The sequence below is a fragment of the Ovis canadensis genome, chromosome 24 (assembly GCF_042477335.2).
Source record: "Ovis canadensis isolate MfBH-ARS-UI-01 breed Bighorn chromosome 24, ARS-UI_OviCan_v2, whole genome shotgun sequence".
Taxonomy (NCBI): domain Eukaryota; kingdom Metazoa; phylum Chordata; class Mammalia; order Artiodactyla; family Bovidae; genus Ovis; species Ovis canadensis.
In genome coordinates, this window is record NC_091268.1 from 135,738 (window position 1) to 157,716 (window position 21,979).

Genomic DNA, 21,979 nt, shown 5'->3' on the forward strand with positions numbered 1-21,979 from the left:
GTCTGCAGCCCCGCACACCCGGAGGCTGACTCCCTGGGCGCCCAGCAGCTGCCTCACACACGTAGCTTCCCTAGCACTCTCCTCCCCAGCAGAGACGTGCGCAGCTGGTTGGGGCCTTCCCCTGCGTTCCTGGGCTCCCGCCCACAGCCCCAGCTCAGGGCAAGCAGCCCCTGAGCCAAGACCTGCAGGAGGCGCAGAGCGCCCCCACCTGGAAGCCGAGTGAACAGCTGGCGGGGAGGCGAGCCTCCTCGAGGGAAGAAGAGGCAGCCCAGCCTCGTTTGGCTCAAGCCCTACTTGGCTGGAGCCGAGTGCGCCTCCAGGACGGCAGAGCTCCAGCTCTGCTCAGAGGCCCGATCTGGCAGAGTTGCTGGCGCGAGGCTGCTCTGCCCTGGGCGAGCCTTGCCCAGACTTGCCTCGCTGCTAGGCTTCCTGCCCAGGAAGGAGCAGGCTGCGCGAGGCTGGGAGACGCCACTGGCGCCTTCCTGGCCTCAGCTCCGCTCCTGCCTTGCCTTTGCACCTAGGCCCCAGGCGTCCTTGGGGAGGGCTTAGGGGCCGGTGGCTTGCACACTGCCAAGGGCTCCAGCAGGAAGAGCTCTGTGCGAGGGAAGGGAAGGGCCAGTGCAGGGCTCCTCCAGCGGTTGCTTGGCCGCACAGACTCAGCGCCGCACGGAGTGCACCAGGCTCCCAGGGCCCCTGGCTGGGGTCTGCAGCCCCGCACACCCGGAGGCTGACTCCCTGGGCGCCCAGCAGCTGCCTCACACACGTAGCTTCCCTAGCGCTCTCGTCCCCAGCAGAGACGTGTGCAGCTGGTTGGGGCCTGCCCCTGCGTGCCTGGGCTCCCACCCACAGCCCCAGGTCAGGGCAAGCAGCCCCTGAGCCAAGACCAGCAGGAGGCGCAGAGCGCCCCCACCTGGAAGCCGAGTGAACAGCTGGCGGGGAGGCGAGCCTCCTCGAGGGAAGAAGAGGCAGCCCAGCCTCGTTTGGCTCAAGCCCTATTTGGCTGGAGCCGAGTGCGCCTCCAGGACGGCAGAACTCCAGCTCTGCTCAGAGGCCCGATCTGGCAGAGTTGCTGGCGCGAGGCTGCTCTGCCCTGGGCGAGCCTTGCCCAGACTTGCCTCGCTGCTAGGCTTCCTGCCCAGGAAGGAGCAGGCTGCGCGAGGCTGGGAGACGCCACTGGCGCCTTCCTGGCCTCAGCTCCGCTCCTGCCTTGCCTTTGCACCTAGGCCCCAGGCGTCCTTGGGGAGGGCTTAGGGGCCGGTGGCTTGCACACTGCCAAGGGCTCCAGCAGGAAGAGCTCTGTGCGAGGAAAGGGAAGGGCCAGTGCAGGGCTCCACCAGCGGTTGCTTGGCCGCCCAGGCTCAGCGCCGCACGGAGTGCACCAGGCTCCCAGGGCCCCTGGCTGGGGTCTGCAGCCCCGCACACCCGGAGGCTGACTCCCTGGGCGCCCAGCAGCTGCCTCACACACGTAGCTTCCCTAGCGCTCTCGTCTCCAGCAGAGACGTGCGCAGCTGGTTGGGGCCTGCCCCTGCGTGCCTGGGCTCCCGCCCACAGCCCCAGCTCAGGGCAAGCAGCCCCTGAGCCAAGACCTGCAGGAGGCGCAGAGCGCCCCCACCTGGAAGCCGAGTGAACAGCTGGCGGGGAGGCGAGCCTCCTCGAGGGAAGAAGAGGCAGCAAAGCCTCGTTTGGCTCAAGCCCTACTTGGCTGGAGCCGAGTGCGCCTCCAGGACGGCAGAGCTCCAGCTCTGCTCAGAGGCCCGTTCTGGCAGAGTTGCTGGCGCGAGGCTGCTCTGCCCTGGGCGAGCCTTGCCCAGACTTGCCTCGCTGCTAGGCTTCCTGCCCAGGAAGGAGCAGGCTGCGCGAGGCTGGGAGACGCCACTGGCGCCTTCCTGGCCTCAGCTCCGCTCCTGCCTTGCCTTTGCACCTAGGCCCCAGGCGTCCTTGGGGAGGGCTTAGGGGCCGGTGGCTTGCACACTGCCAAGGGCTCCAGCAGGAAGAGCTCTGTGCGAGGAAAGGGAAGGGCCAGTGCAGGGCTCCTCCAGCGGCTGCTTGGCCGCCCAGGCTCAGCGCCGCACGGAGTGCACCAGGCTCCCAGGGCCCCTGGCTGGGGTCTGCAGCCCCGCACACCCGGAGGCTGACTCCCTGGGCGCCCAGCAGCTGCCTCACACACGTAGCTTCCCTAGCACTCTCCTCCCCAGCAGAGACGTGCGCAGCTGGTTGGGGCCTTCCCCTGCGTTCCTGGGCTCCCGCCCACAGCCCCAGCTCAGGGCAAGCAGCCCCTGAGCCAAGACCTGCAGGAGGCGCAGAGCGCCCCCACCTGGAAGCCGAGTGAACAGCTGGCGGGGAGGCGAGCCTCCTCGAGGGAAGAAGAGGCAGCCCAGCCTCGTTTGGCTCAAGCCCTACTTGGCTGGAGCCGAGTGCGCCTCCAGGACGGCAGAGCTCCAGCTCTGCTCAGAGGCCCGATCTGGCAGAGTTGCTGGCGCGAGGCTGCTCTGCCCTGGGCGAGCCTTGCCCAGACTTGCCTCGCTGCTAGGCTTCCTGCCCAGGAAGGAGCAGGCTGCGCGAGGCTGGGAGACGCCACTGGCGCCTTCCTGGCCTCAGCTCCGCTCCTGCCTTGCCTTTGCACCTAGGCCCCAGGCCTCCTTGGAGAGGGCTTAGGGGCCGGTGGCTTGCACACTGCCAAGGGCTCCAGCAGGAAGAGCTCTGTGCGAGGGAAGGGAAGGGCCAGTGCAGGGCTCCTCCAGCGGTTGCTTGGCCGCCCAGGCTCAGCGCCGCACGGAGTGCACCAGGCTCCCAGGGCCCCTGGCTGGGGTCTGCAGCCCCGCACACCCGGAGGCTGACTCCCTGGGCGCCCAGCAGCTGCCTCACACACGTAGCTTCCCTAGCGCTCTCCTCCCCAGCAGAGACGTGTGCAGCTGGTTGGGGCCTGCCCCTGCGTGCCTGGGCTCCCGCCCACAGCCCCAGCTCAGGGCAAGCAGCCCCTGAGCCAAGACCTGCAGGAGGCGCAGAGCGCCCCCACCTGGAAGCCGAGTGAACAGCTGGCGGGGAGGCGAGCCTCCTCGAGGGAAGAAGAGGCAGCCCAGCCTCGTTTGGCTCAAGCCCTACTTGGCTGGAGCCGAGTGCGCCTCCAGGACGGCAGAGCTCCAGCTCTGCTCAGAGGCCCGTTCTGGCAGAGTTGCTGGCGCGAGGCTGCTCTGCCCTGGGCGAGCCTTGCCCAGACTTGCCTCGCTGCTAGGCTTCCTGCCCAGGAAGGAGCAGGCTGCGCGAGGCTGGGAGACGCCACTGGCGCCTTCCTGGCCTCAGCTCCGCTCCTGCCTTGCCTTTGCACCTAGGCCCCAGGCCTCCTTGGAGAGGGCTTAGGGGCCGGTGGCTTGCACACTGCCAAGGGCTCCAGCAGGAAGAGCTCTGTGCGAGGGAAGGGAAGGGCCAGTGCAGGGCTCCTCCAGCGGTTGCTTGGCCGCCCAGGCTCAGCGCCGCGCGGAGTGCACCAGGCTTCCATGGCCCCTGGCTGGGGTCTGCAGCCCCGCACACCCGGAGGCTGACTCCCTGGGCGCCCAGCAGCTGCCTCACACACGTAGCTTCCCTAGCGCTCTCCTCCCCAGCAGAGACGTGTGCAGCTGGTTGGGGACTGGCCCTGCGTGCCTGGGCTCCCACCCACAGCCCCAGCTCAGGGCAAGCAGCCCCTGAGCCAAGACCTGAAGAAGGCGCAGAGCGCCCCCACCTTGAAGCCAAGTGAACAGCTGGCGGGGAGGCGAGCCTCCTCGAGGGAAGAAGAGGCAGCCCAGCCTCGTTTGGCTCAAGCCCTACTTGGCTGGAGCCGAGTGTGCCTCCAGGACGGCAGAGCTCCAGCTCTGCTGAGAGGCCCGTTCTGGCAGAGTTGCTGGCGCGAGGCTGCTCTGCCCTGGGCGAGCCTTGCCCAGACTTGCCTCGCTGCTAGGCTTCCTGCCCAGGAAGGAGCAGGCTGCACGAGGCTGGGAGACGCCACTGGCGCCTTCCTGGCCTCAGCTCCGCTCCTGCCTTGCCTTTGCACCTAGGCCCCAGGCGTCCTTGGGGAGGGCTTAGGGGCCGGTGGCTTGCACACTGCCAAGGGCTCCAGCAGGAAGAGCTCTGGGCGAGGGAAGGGAAGGGCCAGTGCAGGGCTCCTCCAGCGGTTGCTTGGCCGCCCAGGCTCAGCGCCGCACGGAGTGCACCAGGCTCCCAGGGCCCCTGGCTGGGGTCTGCAGCCCCGCACACCTGGAGGCTGACTCCCTGGGCGCCCAGCAGCTGCCTCACACACGTAGCTTCCCTAGCGCTCTCCTCCCCAGCAGAGACGTGTGCAGCTGGTTGGGGCCTGCCCCTGCGTGCCTGGGCTCCCGCCCACAGCCCCAGCTCAGGGCAAGCAGCCCCTGAGCCAAGACCTGCAGGAGGCGCAGAGCGCCACCACCTGGAAGCCGAGTGAACAGCTGGCGGGGAGGCGAGCCTCCTCGAGGGAAGAAGAGGCAGCCCAGCCTCGTTTGGCTCAAGCCCTACTTGGCTGGAGCCGAGTGCGCCTCCAGGACGGCAGAGCTCCAGCTCTGCTGAGAGGCCCGTTCTAGCAGAGTTGCTGGCGCGAGGCTGCTCTGCCCTGGGCGAGCCTTGCCCAGACTTGCCTCGCTGCTAGGCTTCCTGACCAGGAAGGAGCAGGCTGCGCGAGGCTGGGAGACGCCACTGGCGCCTTCCTGGCCTCAGCTCCGCTCCTGCCTTGCCTTTGCACCTAGGCCCCAGGCCTCCTCGGGGAGGACTTAGGGGCCAGGGGCTTGCACACTGCCAAGGGCTCCAGCAGGAAGAGCTCTGTGCGAGGGAAGGGAAGGGCCAGTGCAGGGCTCCTCCAGCGGTTGCTTGGCAGCCCAGGCTCAGCGCCGCACGGAGTGCACCAGGCTCCCAGGGCCCCTGGCTGGGGTCTGCAGCACCGCACACACGGAGGCTGACTCCCTGGGCGCCCAGCTGCTGCCTCACACACATAGCTTCCCTAGCGCTCTCCTCCCCAGCAGAGACGTGTGCAGCTGGTTGGGGCCTGCCCCTGCGTGCCTGGGCTCCCACCCACAGCCCCAGGTCAGGGCAAGCAGCCCCTGAGCCAAGACCTGCAGGAGGCGCAAAGCGCCCCCACCTGGAAGCCGAGTGAACAGCTGGCGGGGAGGCGAGCCTCCTCGAGGGAAGAAGAGGCAGCCCAGCCTCGTTTGGCTCAAGCCCTACTTGGCTGGAGCCGAGTGCGCCTCCAGGACGGCAGAACTCCAGCTCTGCTCAGAGGCCCGATCTGGCAGAGTTGCTGGCCCGAGGTTGCTCTGCCCTGGGCGAGCCTTGCCCAGACTTGCCTCGCTGCTAGGCTTCCTGCCCAGGAAGGAGCAGGCTGCGCGAGGCTGGGAGATGCCACTGGCGCCTTCCTGGCCTCAGCTCCGCTCCTGCCTTGCCTTTGCACCTAGGCCCCAGGCGTCCTTGGGGAGGGCTTAGGGGCCGGTGGCTTGCACACTGCCAAGGGCTCCAGCAGGAAGAGCTCTGTGCGAGGAAAGGGAAGGGCCAGTGCAGGGCTCCTCCAGCGGCTGCTTGGCCGCCCAGGCTCAGCGCCGCACGGAGTGCACCAGGCTCCCAGGGCCCCTGGCTGGGGTCTGCAGCCCCGCACACCCGGAGGCTGACTCCCTGGGCGCCCAGCAGCTGCCTCACACACGTAGCTTCCCTAGCACTCTCCTCCCCAGCAGAGACATGCGCAGCTGGTTGGGGCCTGCCCCTGCGTGCCTGGGCTCCCGCCCACAGCCCCAGCTCAGGGCAAGCAGCCCCTGAGCCAAGACCTGCAGGAGGCGCAGAGCGCCCCCACCTGGAAGCCGAGTGAACAGCTGGCGGGGAGGCGAGCCTCCTCGAGGGAAGAAGAGGCAGCCCAGCCTCGTTTGGCTCAAGCCCTACTTGGCTGGAGCCGAGTGCGCCTCCAGGACGGCAGAGCTCCAGCTCTGCTCAGAGGCCCGATCTGGCAGAGTTGCTGGCGCGAGGCTGCTCTGCCCTGGGCGAGCCTTGCCCAGACTTGCCTCGCTGCTAGGCTTCCTGCCCAGGAAGGAGCAGGCTGCGCGAGGCTGGGAGACGCCACTGGCGCCTTCCTGGCCTCAGCTCCGCTCCTGCCTTGCCTTTGCACCTAGGCCCCAGGCGTCCTTGGGGAGGGCTTAGGGGCCGGTGGCTTGCACACTGCCAAGGGCTCCAGCAGGAAGAGCTCTGTGCGAGGGAAGGTAAGGGCCAGTGCAGGGCTCCTCCAGCGGTTGCTTGGCCGCCAGATTCAGCACCGCACGGAGTGCACCAGGCTCCCAGGGCCCCTGGCTGGGGTCTGCAGCCCCGCACACCCGGAGGCTGACTCCCTGGGCGCCCAGCAGCTGCCTCACACACGTAGCTTCCCTAGCGCTCTCCTCCCCAGCAGAGACGTGTGCAGCTGGTTGGGGCCTGCCCCTGCGTGCCTGGGCTCCCGCGCACAGCCCCAGCTCAGGGCAAGCAGCCCCTGAGCCAAGACCTGAAGAAGGGGCAGAGGGCCCCCACCTGGAAGCCGAGTGAACAGCTGGCGGGGAGGCGAGCCTCCTCGAGGGAAGAAGAGGCAGCCCAGCCTCGTTTGGCTCAAGCCCTACTTGGCTGGAGCCGAGTGCGCCTCCAGGACGGCAGAGCTCCAGTTATGCTCAGAGGCCCGATCTGGCAGAGTTGCTGGCGAGAGGCTGCTCTGCCCTGGGCGACCGTTGCCCAGACTTGCTTCGCTGCTAGGCTTCCTGCCCAGGAAGGAGCAGGCTGCGCGAGGCTGGGAGACGCCACTGGCGCCTTCCTGGCCTCAGCTCCGCTCCTGCCTTGCCTTTGCACCTAGGCCCCAGGCGTCCTTGGGGAGGGCTTAGGGGCCGGTGGCTTGCACACTGCCAAGGGCTCCAGCAGGAAGAGCTCTGTGCGAGGGAAGGGAAGGGCCAGTGCAGGGCTCCTCCAGCGGTTGCTTGGCCGCCCAGGCTCAGCGCCGGACGGAGTGCAGCAGGCTCCCAGGGCCCCTGGCTGGGGTCTGCAGCCCCGCACACCCGGAGGCTGACTCCCTGGGCGCCCAGCAGCTGCCTCACACACGTAGCTTCCCTAGCGCTCTCGTCTCCAGCAGAGATGTGTGCAGCTGGTTGGGGCCTGCCCCTGCGTTCCTGGGCTCCCGCCCACAGCCCCAGCTCAGGGTAAGCAGCCCCTGAGCCAAGACCTGCAGGAGGCGCAGAGCGCCCCCACCTGGAAGCCGAGTGAACAGCTGGCGGGGAGGCGAGCCTCCTCGAGGGAAGAAGAGGCAGCCCAGCCTCGTTTGGCTCAAGCCCTACTTGGCTGGAGCCGTGTGCGCCTCCAGGACGGCAGAGCTCCAGCTCTGCTCAGAGGCCCGTTCTGGCAGAGTTGCTGGCGCGAGGCTGCTCTGCCCTGGGCGAGCCTTGCCCAGACTTGCCTCGCTGCTAGGCTTCCTGCCCAGGAAGGAGCAGGCTGCGCGAGGCTGGGAGACGCCACTGGCGCCTTCCTGGCCTCAGCTCCGCTCCTGCCTTGCCTTTGCACCTAGGCCATAGGCGTCCTTGGGGAGGGCTTAGGGGCCGGTGGCTTGCACACTGCCAAGGGCTCCAGCAGGAAGAGCTCTGTGCGAGGGAAGGGAAGGGCCAGTGCAGGGCTCCTCCAGCGGTTGCTTGGCCACCCAGACTCAGCGCCGCACGGAGTGCACCAGGCTCCCAGGGCCCCTGGCTGGGGTCTGCAGCCCCGCACATCCGGAGGCTGACTCCCTGGGCGCCCAGCAGCTGCCTCACACACGTAGCTTCCCTAGCGCTCTCCTCCCCAGCAGAGACGTGTGCAGCTGGTTGGGGCCTGCCCCTGCGTGCCTGGGCTCCCACCCACAGCCCCAGCTCAGGGCAAGCAGCCCCTGAGCCAAGACCTGCAGGAGGCTCAGAGCGCCCCCACCTGGAAGCCGAGTGAACAGCTGGCGGGGAGGCGAGCCTCCTCGAGGGAAGAAGAGGCAGCCCAGCCTCGTTTGGCTCAAGCCCTACTTGGCTGGAGCCGAGTGCGCCTCCAGGACGGCAGAGCTCCAGCTCTGCTCAGAGGCCCGTTCTGGCAGAGTTGCTGGCGCGAGGCTGCTCTGCCCTGGGCGAGCCTTGCCCAGACTTGCCTCGCTGCTAGGCTTCCTGCCCAGGAAGGAGCAGGCTGCGCGAGGCTGGGAGACGCCACTGGCGCCTTCCTGGCCTCAGCTCCGCTCCTTCCTTGCCTTTGCACCTAGGCCCCAGGCGTCCTTGGGGAGGGCTTAGGGGCCGGTGGCTTGCACACTGCCAAGGGCTCCAGCAGGAAGAGCTCTGTGCGAGGGAAGGGAAGGGCCAGTGAAGGGCTCCTCCAGCGGTTGCTTGGCAGCCCAGGCTCAGCGCCGCACGGAGTGCACCAGTCTCCCAGGGCCCCTGGCTGGGGTCTGCAGCCCCGCACACCTGGAGGCTGACTCCATGGGCGCCCAGCTGCTGCCTCACACACGTAGCTTCCCTAGCGCTCTCCTCCCCAGCAGAGACGTGTGCAGCTGGTTGGGGCCTGCCCCTGCGTGCCTGGGCTCCCGCCCACAGCCCCAGCTCAGGGCAAGCAGCCCCTGAGCCAAGACCTGCAGGAGGCGCAGAGCGCCCCCACCTGGAAGCCGAGTGAACAGGTGGAGGGGAGGCGAGCCTCCTCGAGGTAAGAAGAGGCAGCCCAGCCTCGTTTGGCTCAAGCCCTACTTGGCTGGAGCCAAGTGCGCCTCCAGGACGGCACAGCTCCAGCTCTGCTCAGAGGCCCGATCTGGCAGAGTTGCTGGCGCGATGCTCCTCTGCCTTGGGCGAGCCTTGCCCAGACTTGCCTCGCTGCTAGGCTTCATGCCCAGGAAGGAGCACGCTGCGCGAGGCTGTGAGTCGCCACTGGCGCCTTCCTGGCCTCAGCTCCGCTCCTGCCTTGCCTTTGCACCTAGGCCCCAGGCGTCCTTGGGGAGGGCTTAGGGGCCGGTGGCTTGCACACTGCCAAGGGCTCCAGCAGGAAGAGCTCTGTGCGAGGGAAGGGAAGGCCAGTGCAGGGCTCCTCCATCGGTTGCTTGGACGCCCAGACTCAGCGCCGCACGGAGTGCACCAGGCTCCCAGGGCCCCTGGCTGGGGTCTGCAGCCCCGCACACCCGGAGGCTGACTCCCTGGGCGCCCAGCAGCTGCCTCACACACGTAGCTTCCCTAGCGCTCTCGTCTCCAGCAGAGACGTGTGCAGCTGGTTGGGGCCTGCCCCTGCGTGCCTGGGCTCCCGCCCACAGCCCCAGCTCAGGGCAAGCAACCCCTGAGCCAAGACCTGCAGGAGGCGCAGAGCGCCCCCACCTGGAAGCCGAGTGAACAGCTGGCGGGGAGGCGAGCCTCCTCGAGGGAAGAAGAGGCAGCCCAGCCTCGTTTGGCTCAAGCCCTACTTGGCTGGAGCCGAGTGCGCCTCCAGGACGGCAGAGCTCCAGCTCTGCTGAGAGGCCCGTTCTGGCAGAGTTGCTGGCGCGAGGCTGCTCTGCCCTGGGCGAGCCTTGCCCAGACTTGCCTCGCTGCTAGGCTTCCTGCCCAGGAAGGAGCAGGCTGCGCGAGGCTGGGAGACGCCACTGGCGCCTTCCTGGCCTCAGCTCCGCTCCTGCCTTGCCTTTGCACCTAGGCCCCAGGCCTCCTTGGAGAGGGCTTAGGGGCCGGTGGCTTGCACACTGCCAAGGGCTCCAGCAGGAAGAGCTCTGTGCGAGGGAAGGGAAGGGCCAGTGCAGGGCTCCTCCAGCGGTTGCTTGGCCGCCCAGGCTCAGCGCCGCACGGAGTGCACCAGGCTCCCAGGGCCCCTGGCTGGGGTCTGCAGCCCCGCACACCCGGAGGCTGACTCCCTGGGCGCCCAGCTGCTGCCTCACACACGTAGCTTCCCTAGCGCTCTCCTCCCCAGCAGAGACGTGTGCAGCTGGTTGGGGCCTGCCCCTGCGTGCCTGGGCTCCCGCCCACAGCCCCAGCTCAGGGCAAGCAGCCCCTGAGCCAAGACCTGCAGGAGGCGCAGAGCGCCCCCACCTGGAAGCCGAGTGAACAGCTGGAGGGGAGGCGAGCCTCCTCGAGGGAAGAAGAGGCAGCCCAGCCTCGTTTGGCTCAAGCCCTACTTGGCTGGAGCCGAGTGCGCCTCCAGGACGGCACAGCTCTAGCTCTACTCAGAGGCCCGATCTGGCAGAGTTTTTGGCGCGAGGCTGCTCTGCCTTGGGCGAGCCTTGCCCAGACTTGCCTCGCTGCTAGGCTTCCTGCCCAGGAAGGAGCGCGCTGCGCGAGGCTGTGAGTCGCCACTGGCGCCTTCCTGGCCTCAGCTCCGCTCCTGCCTTGCCTTTGCACCTAGGCCCCAGGCGTCCTTGGGGAGGGCTTAGGGGCCGGTGGCTTGCACACTGCCAAGGGCTCCAGCAGGAAGAGCTCTGTGCGAGGGAAGGGAAGGGCCAGTGCAGGGCTCCTCCAGCGGTTGCTTGGCCGCCCAGACTCAGCGCCGCACGGAGTGCACCAGGCTCCCAGGGCCCCTGGCTGGGGTCTGCAGCCCCGCACACCCGGAGGCTGACTCCCTGGGCGCCCAGCAGCTGCCTCACACACGTAGCTTCCCTAGCGCTCTCGTCTCCAGCAGAGACGTGTGCAGCTGGTTGGGGCCTGCCCCTGCGTGCCTGGGCTCCCGCCCACAGCCCCAGCTCAGGGCAAGCAGCCCCTGAGCCAAGAGCTGCAGGAGGCGCAGAGCGCCCCCACCTGGAAGCCGAGTGAACAGCTGGCGGGGAGGCGAGCCTCCTCGAGGGAAGAAGAGGCAGCCCAGCCTCGTTTGGCTCAAGCCCTACTTGGCTGGAGCCGAGTGCGCCTCCAGGACGGCAGAGCTCCAGCTCTGCTCAGAGGCCCGATCTGGCAGTGTTGCTGGCGCGAGGCTGCTCTGCCCTGGGCGAGCCTTGCCCAGACTTGCCTCGCTGCTAGGCTTCCTGCCCAGGAAGGAGCAGGCTGCGCGAGGCTGGGAGATGCCACTGGCGCCTTCCTGGCCTCAGCTCCGCTCCTGCATTGCCTTTGCACCTAGGCCCCAGGCGTCCTTGGGGAGGGCTTAGGGGCCGGTGGCTTGCACACTGCCAAGGGCTCCAGCAGGAAGAGCTCTGTGCGAGGGAAGGGAAGGGCCAGTGCAGGGCTCCTCCAGCGGTTGCTTGGCCGCCCAGACTCAGCGCCGCACGGAGTGCACCAGGCTCCCAGGGCCCCTGGCTGGGGTCTGCAGCCCCGCACACCCGGAGGCTGACTCCCTGGGCGCCCAGCAGCTGCCTCACACACGTAGCTTCCCTAGCGCTCTCGTCTCCAGCAGAGACGTGTGCAGCTGGTTGGGGCCTGCCCCTGCGTGCCTGGGCTCCCGCCCACAGCCCCAGCTCAGGGCAAGCAGCCCCTGAGCCAAGACCTGCAGGAGGCGCAGAGCGCCCCCACCTGGAAGCCGAGTGAACAGCTGGCGGGGAGGCGAGCCTCCTCGAGGGAAGAAGAGGCAGCCCAGCCTCGTTTGGCTCAAGCCCTACTTGGCTGGAGCCGAGTGCGCCTCCAGGACGGCACAGCTCTAGCTCTACTCAGAGGCCCGATCTGGCAGAGTTTTTGGCGCGAGGCTGCTCTGCCTTGGGCGAGCCTTGCCCAGACTTGCCTCGCTGCTAGGCTTCCTGCCCAGGAAGGAGCGCGCTGCGCGAGGCTGTGAGTCGCCACTGGCGCCTTCCTGGCCTCAGCTCCGCTCCTGCCTTGCCTTTGCACCTAGGCCCCAGGCGTCCTTGGGGAGGGCTTAGGGGCCGGTGGCTTGCACACTGCCAAGGGCTCCAGCAGGAAGAGCTCTGTGCGAGGGAAGGGAAGGGCCAGTGCAGGGCTCCTCCAGCGGTTGCTTGGCCGCCCAGACTCAGCGCCACACGGAGTGCACCAGGCTCCCAGGGCCCCTGGCTGGGGTCTGCAGCCCCGCACACCCGGAGGCTGACTCCCTGGGCGCCCAGCAGCTGCCTCACACACGTAGCTTCCCTAGCGCTCTCGTCTCCAGCAGAGACGTGTGCAGCTGGTTGGGGCCTGCCCCTGCGTGCCTGGGCTCCCGCCCACAGCCCCAGCTCAGGGCAAGCAACCCCTGAGCCAAGACCTGCAGGAGGCGCAGAGCGCCCCCACCTGGAAGCCGAGTGAACAGCTGGCGGGGAGGCGAGCCTCCTCGAGGGAAGAAGAGGCAGCCCAGCCTCGTTTGGCTCAAGCCCTACTTGGCTGGAGCCGAGTGCGCCTCCAGGACGGCAGAGCTCCAGCTCTGCTGAGAGGCCCGTTCTGGCAGAGTTGCTGGCGCGAGGCTGCTCTGCCCTGGGCGAGCCTTGCCCAGACTTGCCTCGCTGCTAGGCTTCCTGCCCAGGAAGGAGCAGGCTGCGCGAGGCTGGGAGACGCCACTGGCGCCTTCCTGGCCTCAGCTCCGCTCCTGCCTTGCCTTTGCACCTAGGCCCCAGGCCTCCTTGGAGAGGGCTTAGGGGCCGGTGGCTTGCACACTGCCAAGGGCTCCAGCAGGAAGAGCTCTGTGCGAGGGAAGGGAAGGGCCAGTGCAGGGCTCCTCCAGCGGTTGCTTGGCCGCCCAGGCTCAGCGCCGCACGGAGTGCACCAGGCTCCCAGGGCCCCTGGCTGGGGTCTGCAGCCCCGCACACCCGGAGGCTGACTCCCTGGGCGCCCAGCTGCTGCCTCACACACGTAGCTTCCCTAGCGCTCTCCTCCCCAGCAGAGACGTGTGCAGCTGGTTGGGGCCTGCCCCTGCGTGCCTGGGCTCCCGCCCACAGCCCCAGCTCAGGGCAAGCAGCCCCTGAGCCAAGACCTGCAGGAGGCGCAGAGCGCCCCCACCTGGAAGCCGAGTGAACAGCTGGAGGGGAGGCGAGCCTCCTCGAGGGAAGAAGAGGCAGCCCAGCCTCGTTTGGCTCAAGCCCTACTTGGCTGGAGCCGAGTGCGCCTCCAGGACGGCACAGCTCTAGCTCTACTCAGAGGCCCGATCTGGCAGAGTTTTTGGCGCGAGGCTGCTCTGCCTTGGGCGAGCCTTGCCCAGACTTGCCTCGCTGCTAGGCTTCCTGCCCAGGAAGGAGCGCGCTGCGCGAGGCTGTGAGTCGCCACTGGCGCCTTCCTGGCCTCAGCTCCGCTCCTGCCTTGCCTTTGCACCTAGGCCCCAGGCGTCCTTGGGGAGGGCTTAGGGGCCGGTGGCTTGCACACTGCCAAGGGCTCCAGCAGGAAGAGCTCTGTGCGAGGGAAGGGAAGGGCCAGTGCAGGGCTCCTCCAGCGGTTGCTTGGCCGCCCAGACTCAGCGCCGCACGGAGTGCACCAGGCTCCCAGGGCCCCTGGCTGGGGTCTGCAGCCCCGCACACCCGGAGGCTGACTCCCTGGGCGCCCAGCAGCTGCCTCACACACGTAGCTTCCCTAGCGCTCTCGTCTCCAGCAGAGACGTGTGCAGCTGGTTGGGGCCTGCCCCTGCGTGCCTGGGCTCCCGCCCACAGCCCCAGCTCAGGGCAAGCAGCCCCTGAGCCAAGAGCTGCAGGAGGCGCAGAGCGCCCCCACCTGGAAGCCGAGTGAACAGCTGGCGGGGAGGCGAGCCTCCTCGAGGGAAGAAGAGGCAGCCCAGCCTCGTTTGGCTCAAGCCCTACTTGGCTGGAGCCGAGTGCGCCTCCAGGACGGCAGAGCTCCAGCTCTGCTCAGAGGCCCGATCTGGCAGTGTTGCTGGCGCGAGGCTGCTCTGCCCTGGGCGAGCCTTGCCCAGACTTGCCTCGCTGCTAGGCTTCCTGCCCAGGAAGGAGCAGGCTGCGCGAGGCTGGGAGATGCCACTGGCGCCTTCCTGGCCTCAGCTCCGCTCCTGCATTGCCTTTGCACCTAGGCCCCAGGCGTCCTTGGGGAGGGCTTAGGGGCCGGTGGCTTGCACACTGCCAAGGGCTCCAGCAGGAAGAGCTCTGTGCGAGGGAAGGGAAGGGCCAGTGCAGGGCTCCTCCAGCGGTTGCTTGGCCGCCCAGACTCAGCGCCGCACGGAGTGCACCAGGCTCCCAGGGCCCCTGGCTGGGGTCTGCAGCCCCGCACACCCGGAGGCTGACTCCCTGGGCGCCCAGCAGCTGCCTCACACACGTAGCTTCCCTAGCGCTCTCGTCTCCAGCAGAGACGTGTGCAGCTGGTTGGGGCCTGCCCCTGCGTGCCTGGGCTCCCGCCCACAGCCCCAGCTCAGGGCAAGCAGCCCCTGAGCCAAGACCTGCAGGAGGCGCAGAGCGCCCCCACCTGGAAGCCGAGTGAACAGCTGGCGGGGAGGCGAGCCTCCTCGAGGGAAGAAGAGGCAGCCCAGCCTCGTTTGGCTCAAGCCCTACTTGGCTGGAGCCGAGTGCGCCTCCAGGACGGCACAGCTCTAGCTCTACTCAGAGGCCCGATCTGGCAGAGTTTTTGGCGCGAGGCTGCTCTGCCTTGGGCGAGCCTTGCCCAGACTTGCCTCGCTGCTAGGCTTCCTGCCCAGGAAGGAGCGCGCTGCGCGAGGCTGTGAGTCGCCACTGGCGCCTTCCTGGCCTCAGCTCCGCTCCTGCCTTGCCTTTGCACCTAGGCCCCAGGCGTCCTTGGGGAGGGCTTAGGGGCCGGTGGCTTGCACACTGCCAAGGGCTCCAGCAGGAAGAGCTCTGTGCGAGGGAAGGGAAGGGCCAGTGCAGGGCTCCTCCAGCGGTTGCTTGGCCGCCCAGACTCAGCGCCACACGGAGTGCACCAGGCTCCCAGGGCCCCTGGCTGGGGTCTGCAGCCCCGCACACCCGGAGGCTGACTCCCTGGGCGCCCAGCAGCTGCCTCACACACGTAGCTTCCCTAGCGCTCTCGTCTCCAGCAGAGACGTGTGCAGCTGGTTGGGGCCTGCCCCTGCGTGCCTGGGCTCCCGCCCACAGCCCCAGCTCAGGGCAAGCAGCCCCTGAGCCAAGAGCTGCAGGAGGCGCAGAGCGCCCCCACCTGGAAGCCGAGTGAACAGCTGGCGGGGAGGCGAGCCTCCTCGAGGGAAGAAGAGGCAGCCCAGCCTCGTTTGGCTCAAGCCCTACTTGGCTGGAGCCGAGTGCGCCTCCAGGACGGCAGAGCTCCAGCTCTGCTCAGAGGCCCGATCTGGCAGTGTTGCTGGCGCGAGGCTGCTCTGCCCTGGGCGAGCCTTGCCCAGACTTGCCTCGCTGCTAGGCTTCCTGCCCAGGAAGGAGCAGGCTGCGCGAGGCTGGGAGATGCCACTGGCGCCTTCCTGGCCTCAGCTCCGCTCCTGCATTGCCTTTGCACCTAGGCCCCAGGCGTCCTTGGGGAGGGCTTAGGGGCCGGTGGCTTGCACACTGCCAAGGGCTCCAGCAGGAAGAGCTCTGTGCGAGGGAAGGGAAGGGCCAGTGCAGGGCTCCTCCAGCGGTTGCTTGGCCGCCCAGACTCAGCGCCGCACGGAGTGCACCAGGCTCCCAGGGCCCCTGGCTGGGGTCTGCAGCCCCGCACACCCGGAGGCTGACTCCCTGGGCGCCCAGCAGCTGCCTCACACACGTAGCTTCCCTAGCGCTCTCGTCTCCAGCAGAGACGTGTGCAGCTGGTTGGGGCCTGCCCCTGCGTGCCTGGGCTCCCGCCCACAGCCCCAGCTCAGGGCAAGCAGCCCCTGAGCCAAGACCTGCAGGAGGCGCAGAGCGCCCCCACCTGGAAGCCGAGTGAACAGCTGGCGGGGAGGCGAGCCTCCTCGAGGGAAGAAGAGGCAGCCCAGCCTCGTTTGGCTCAAGCCCTACTTGGCTGGAGCCGAGTGCGCCTCCAGGACGGCAGAGCTCCAGCTCTGCTCAGAGGCCCGATCTGGCAGAGTTGCTGGCGCGAGGCTGCTCTGCCCTGGGCGAGCCTTGCCCAGACTTGCCTCGCTGCTAGGCTTCCTGCCCTGGAAGGAGCAGGCTGCGCGAGGCTGGGAGACGCCACTGGCGCCTTCCTGGCCTCAGCTCCGCTCCTGCCTTGCCTTTGCACCTAGGCCCCAGGCGTCCTTGGGGAGGGCTTAGGGGCCGGTGGCTTGCACACTGCCAAGGGCTCCAGCAGGAAGAGCTCTGTGCGAGGGAAAGGAAGGGCCAGTGCAGGGCTCCTCCAGCGGTTGCTTGGCCGCCCAGGCTCAGCGCTGCACGGAGTGCACCAGGCTCCCAGGGCCCCTGGCTGGGGTCTGCAGCCCCGCACACCCGGAGGCTGACTCCCTGGGCACCCAGGAGCTGCCTCACACACGTAGCTTCCCTAGCGCTCTCCTCCCCAGCAGAGACGTGTGCAGCTGGTTGGGGCCTGCCCCTGCGTGCCTGGGCTCCCGCCCACAGCCCCAGCTCAGGGTAAGCAGCCCCTGAGCCAAGACCTGCAGGAGGCGCAGAGCGCCCCCACCTGGAAGCCGAGTGAACAGCTGGCGGGGAGGCGAGCCTCCTCGAGGGAAGAAGAGGCAGCCCAGCCTCGTTTGGCTCAAGCCCTACTTGGCTGGAGCCGAGTGCGCCTCCAGGACGGCAGAGCTCCAGCTCTGCTCAGAGGCCCGTTCTGGCAGAGTTGCTGGCGCGAGGCTGCTCTGCCCTGGGCGAGCCTTGCCCAGACTTGCCTCGCTGCTAGGCTTCCTGCCCAGGAAGGAGCAGGCTGCGCGAGGCTGGGAGACGCCACTGGCGCCTTCCTGGCCTCAGCTCCGCTCCTGCCTTGCCTTTGCACCTAGGCCCCAGGCGTCCTTGGGGAGGGCTTAGGGGCCGGTGGCTTGCACACTGCCAAGGGCTCCAGCAGGAAGAGCTCTGTGCGAGGGAAGGGAAGGGCCAGTGCAGGGCTCCTCCAGCGGTTGCTTGGCCGCACAGACTCAGCGCCGCACGGAGTGCACCAGGCTCCCAGGGCCCCTGGCTGGGGTCTGCAGCCCCGCACACCCGGAGGCTGACTCCCTGGGCGCCCAGCAGCTGCCTCACACACGTAGCTTCCCTAGCGCTCTCGTCCCCAGCAGAGACGTGTGCAGCTGGTTGGGGCCTGCCCCTGCGTGCCTGGGCTCCCACCCACAGCCCCAGGTCAGGGCAAGCAGCCCCTGAGCCAAGACCAGCAGGAGGCGCAGAGCGCCCCCACCTGGAAGCCGAGTGAACAGCTGGCGGGGAGGCGAGCCTCCTCGAGGGAAGAAGAGGCAGCCCAGCCTCGTTTGGCTCAAGCCCTACTTGGCTGGAGCCGAGTGCGCCTCCAGGACGGCAGAGCTCCAGCTCTGCTCAGAGGCCCGTTCTGGCAGAGTTGCTGGCGCGAGGCTGCTCTGCCCTGGGCGAGCCTTGCCCAGACTTGCCTCGCTGCTAGGCTTCCTGCCCAGGAAGGAGCAGGCTGCGCGAGGCTGGGAGACGCCACTGGGGCCTTCCTGGCCTCAGCTCCGCTCCTGCCTTGCCTTTGCACCTAGGCCCCAGGCCTCCTTGGAGAGGGCTTAGGGGCTGGTGGCTTGCACACTGCCAAGGGCTCCAGCAGGAAGAGCTCTGTGCGAGGGAAGGGAAGGGCCAGTGCAGGGCTCCTCCAGCGGCTGCTTGGCCGCCCAGGCTCAGCGCCGCACGGAGTGCACCAGGCTCCCAGGGCCCCTGGCTGGGGTCTGCAGCCCCGCACACCCGGAGGCTGACTCCCTGGGCGCCCAGCAGCTGCCTCACACACGTAGCTTCCCTAGCACTCTCCTCCCCAGCAGAGACGTGCGCAGCTGGTTGGGGCCTGCCCCTGCGTGCCTGGGCTCCCGCCCTCAGCCCCAGCTCAGGGCAAGCAGCCCCTGAGCCAAGACCTGCAGGAGGCGCAGAGCGCCCCCACCTGGAAGCCGAGTGAACAGCTGGCGGGGAGGCGAGCCTCCTCGAGGGAAGAAGAGGCAGCCCAGCCTCGTTTGGCTCAAGCCCTACTTGGCTGGAGCCGAGTGCGCCTCCAGGACGGCAGAGCTCCAGCTCTGCTCAGAGGCCCGATCTGGCAGAGTTGCTGGCGCGAGGCTGCTCTGCCCTGGGCGAGCCTTGCCCAGACTTGCCTCGCTGCTAGGCTTCCTGCCCAGGAAGGAGCAGGCTGCGCGAGGCTGGGAGACGCCACTGGCGCCTTCCTGGCCTCAGCTCCGCTCCTGCCTTGCCTTTGCACCTAGGCCCCAGGCGTCCTTGGGGAGGGCTTAGGGGCCGGTGGCTTGCACACTGCCAAGGGCTCCAGCAGGAAGAGCTCTGTGCGAGGGAAGGGAAGGGCCAGTGCAGGGCTCCTCCAGCGGTTGCTTGGCCGCACAGACTCAGCGCCGCACGGAGTGCACCAGGCTCCCAGGGCCCCTGGCTGGGGTCTGCAGCCCCGCACACCCGGAGGCTGACTCCCTGGGCGCCCAGCAGCTGCCTCACACACGTAGCTTCCCTAGCGCTCTCGTCCCCAGCAGAGACGTGTGCAGCTGGTTGGGGCCTGCCCCTGCGTGCCTGGGCTCCCACCCACAGCCCCAGGTCAGGGCAAGCAGCCCCTGAGCCAAGACCAGCAGGAGGCGCAGAGCGCCCCCACCTGGAAGCCGAGTGAACAGCTGGCGGGGAGGCGAGCCTCCTCGAGGGAAGAAGAGGCAGCCCAGCCTCGTTTGGCTCAAGCCCTATTTGGCTGGAGCCGAGTGCGCCTCCAGGACGGCAGAACTCCAGCTCTGCTCAGAGGCCCGATCTGGCAGAGTTGCTGGCGCGAGGCTGCTCTGCCCTGGGCGAGCCTTGCCCAGACTTGCCTCGCTGCTAGGCTTCCTGCCCAGGAAGGAGCAGGCTGCGCGAGGCTGGGAGACGCCACTGGCGCCTTCCTGGCCTCAGCTCCGCTCCTGCCTTGCCTTTGCACCTAGGCCCCAGGCGTCCTTGGGGAGGGCTTAGGGGCCGGTGGCTTGCACACTGCCAAGGGCTCCAGCAGGAAGAGCTCTGTGCGAGGAAAGGGAAGGGCCAGTGCAGGGCTCCACCAGCGGTTGCTTGGCCGCCCAGGCTCAGCGCCGCACGGAGTGCACCAGGCTCCCAGGGCCCCTGGCTGGGGTCTGCAGCCCCGCACACCCGGAGGCTGACTCCCTGGGCGCCCAGCAGCTGCCTCACACACGTAGCTTCCCTAGCGCTCTCGTCTCCAGCAGAGACGTGCGCAGCTGGTTGGGGCCTGCCCCTGCGTGCCTGGGCTCCCGCCCACAGCCCCAGCTCAGGGCAAGCAGCCCCTGAGCCAAGACCTGCAGGAGGCGCAGAGCGCCCCCACCTGGAAGCCGAGTGAACAGCTGGCGGGGAGGCGAGCCTCCTCGAGGGAAGAAGAGGCAGCAAAGCCTCGTTTGGCTCAAGCCCTACTTGGCTGGAGCCGAGTGCGCCTCCAGGACGGCAGAGCTCCAGCTCTGCTCAGAGGCCCGTTCTGGCAGAGTTGCTGGCGCGAGGCTGCTCTGCCCTGGGCGAGCCTTGCCCAGACTTGCCTCGCTGCTAGGCTTCCTGCCCAGGAAGGAGCAGGCTGCGCGAGGCTGGGAGACGCCACTGGCGCCTTCCTGGCCTCAGCTCCGCTCCTGCCTTGCCTTTGCACCTAGGCCCCAGGCGTCCTTGGGGAGGGCTTAGGGGCCGGTGGCTTGCACACTGCCAAGGGCTCCAGCAGGAAGAGCTCTGTGCGAGGAAAGGGAAGGGCCAGTGCAGGGCTCCTCCAGTGGCTGCTTGGCCGCCCAGGCTCAGCGCCGCACGGAGTGCACCAGGCTCCCAGGGCCCCTGGCTGGGGTCTGCAGCCCCGCACACCCGGAGGCTGACTCCCTGGGCGCCCAGCAGCTGCCTCACACACGTAGCTTCCCTAGCACTCTCCTCCCCAGCAGAGACGTGCGCAGCTGGTTGGGGCCTTCCCCTGCGTTCCTGGGCTCCCGCCCACAGCCCCAGCTCAGGGCAAGCAGCCCCTGAGCCAAGACCTGCAGGAGGCGCAGAGCGCCCCCACCTGGAAGCCGAGTGAACAGCTGGCGGGGAGGCGAGCCTCCTCGAGGGAAGAAGAGGCAGCCCAGCCTCGTTTGGCTCAAGCCCTACTTGGCTGGAGCCGAGTGCGCCTCCAGGACGGCAGAGCTCCAGCTCTGCTCAGAGGCCCGATCTGGCAGAGTTGCTGGCGCGAGGCTGCTCTGCCCTGGGCGAGCCTTGCCCAGACTTGCCTCGCTGCTAGGCTTCCTGCCCAGGAAGGAGCAGGCTGCGCGAGGCTGGGAGACGCCACTGGCGCCTTCCTGGCCTCAGCTCCGCTCCTGCCTTGCCTTTGCACCTAGGCCCCAGGCCTCCTTGGAGAGGGCTTAGGGGCCGGTGGCTTGCACACTGCCAAGGGCTCCAGCAGGAAGAGCTCTGTGCGAGGGAAGGGAAGGGCCAGTGCAGGGCTCCTCCAGCGGTTGCTTGGCCGCCCAGGCTCAGCGCCGCACGGAGTGCACCAGGCTCCCAGGGCCCCTGGCTGGGGTCTGCAGCCCCGCACACCCGGAGGCTGACTCCCTGGGCGCCCAGCAGCTGCCTCACACACGTAGCTTCCCTAGCGCTCTCCTCCCCAGCAGAGACGTGTGCAGCTGGTTGGGGCCTGCCCCTGCGTGCCTGGGCTCCCGCCCACAGCCCCAGCTCAGGGCAAGCAGCCCCTGAGCCAAGACCTGCAGGAGGCGCAGAGCGCCCCCACCTGGAAGCCGAGTGAACAGCTGGCGGGGAGGCGAGCCTCCTCGAGGGAAGAAGAGGCAGCCCAGCCTCGTTTGGCTCAAGCCCTACTTGGCTGGAGCCGAGTGCGCCTCCAGGACGGCAGAGCTCCAGCTCTGCTCAGAGGCCCGTTCTGGCAGAGTTGCTGGCGCGAGGCTGCTCTGCCCTGGGCGAGCCTTGCCCAGACTTGCCTCGCTGCTAGGCTTCCTGCCCAGGAAGGAGCAGGCTGCGCGAGGCTGGGAGACGCCACTGGCGCCTTCCTGGCCTCAGCTCCGCTCCTGCCTTGCCTTTGCACCTAGGCCCCAGGCCTCCTTGGAGAGGGCTTAGGGGCCGGTGGCTTGCACACTGCCAAGGGCTCCAGCAGGAAGAGCTCTGTGCGAGGGAAGGGAAGGGCCAGTGCAGGGCTCCTCCAGCGGTTGCTTGGCCGCCCAGGCTCAGCGCCGCGCGGAGTGCACCAGGCTTCCATGGCCCCTGGCTGGGGTCTGCAGCCCCGCACACCCGGAGGCTGACTCCCTGGGCGCCCAGCAGCTGCCTCACACACGTAGCTTCCCTAGCGCTCTCCTCCCCAGCAGAGACGTGTGCAGCTGGTTGGGGACTGGCCCTGCGTGCCTGGGCTCCCACCCACAGCCCCAGCTCAGGGCAAGCAGCCCCTGAGCCAAGACCTGAAGAAGGCGCAGAGCGCCCCCACCTTGAAGCCAAGTGAACAGCTGGCGGGGAGGCGAGCCTCCTCGAGGGAAGAAGAGGCAGCCCAGCCTCGTTTGGCTCAAGCCCTACTTGGCTGGAGCCGAGTGTGCCTCCAGGACGGCAGAGCTCCAGCTCTGCTGAGAGGCCCGTTCTGGCAGAGTTGCTGGCGCGAGGCTGCTCTGCCCTGGGCGAGCCTTGCCCAGACTTGCCTCGCTGCTAGGCTTCCTGCCCAGGAAGGAGCAGGCTGCACGAGGCTGGGAGACGCCACTGGCGCCTTCCTGGCCTCAGCTCCGCTCCTGCCTTGCCTTTGCACCTAGGCCCCAGGCGTCCTTGGGGAGGGCTTAGGGGCCGGTGGCTTGCACACTGCCAAGGGCTCCAGCAGGAAGAGCTCTGGGCGAGGGAAGGGAAGGGCCAGTGCAGGGCTCCTCCAGCGGTTGCTTGGCCGCCCAGGCTCAGCGCCGCACGGAGTGCACCAGGCTCCCAGGGCCCCTGGCTGGGGTCTGCAGCCCCGCACACCTGGAGGCTGACTCCCTGGGCGCCCAGCAGCTGCCTCACACACGTAGCTTCCCTAGCGCTCTCCTCCCCAGCAGAGACGTGTGCAGCTGGTTGGGGCCTACCCCTGCGTGCCTGGGCTCCCGCCCACAGCCCCAGCTCAGGGCAAGCAGCCCCTGAGCCAAGACCTGCAGGAGGCGCAGAGCGCCACCACCTGGAAGCCGA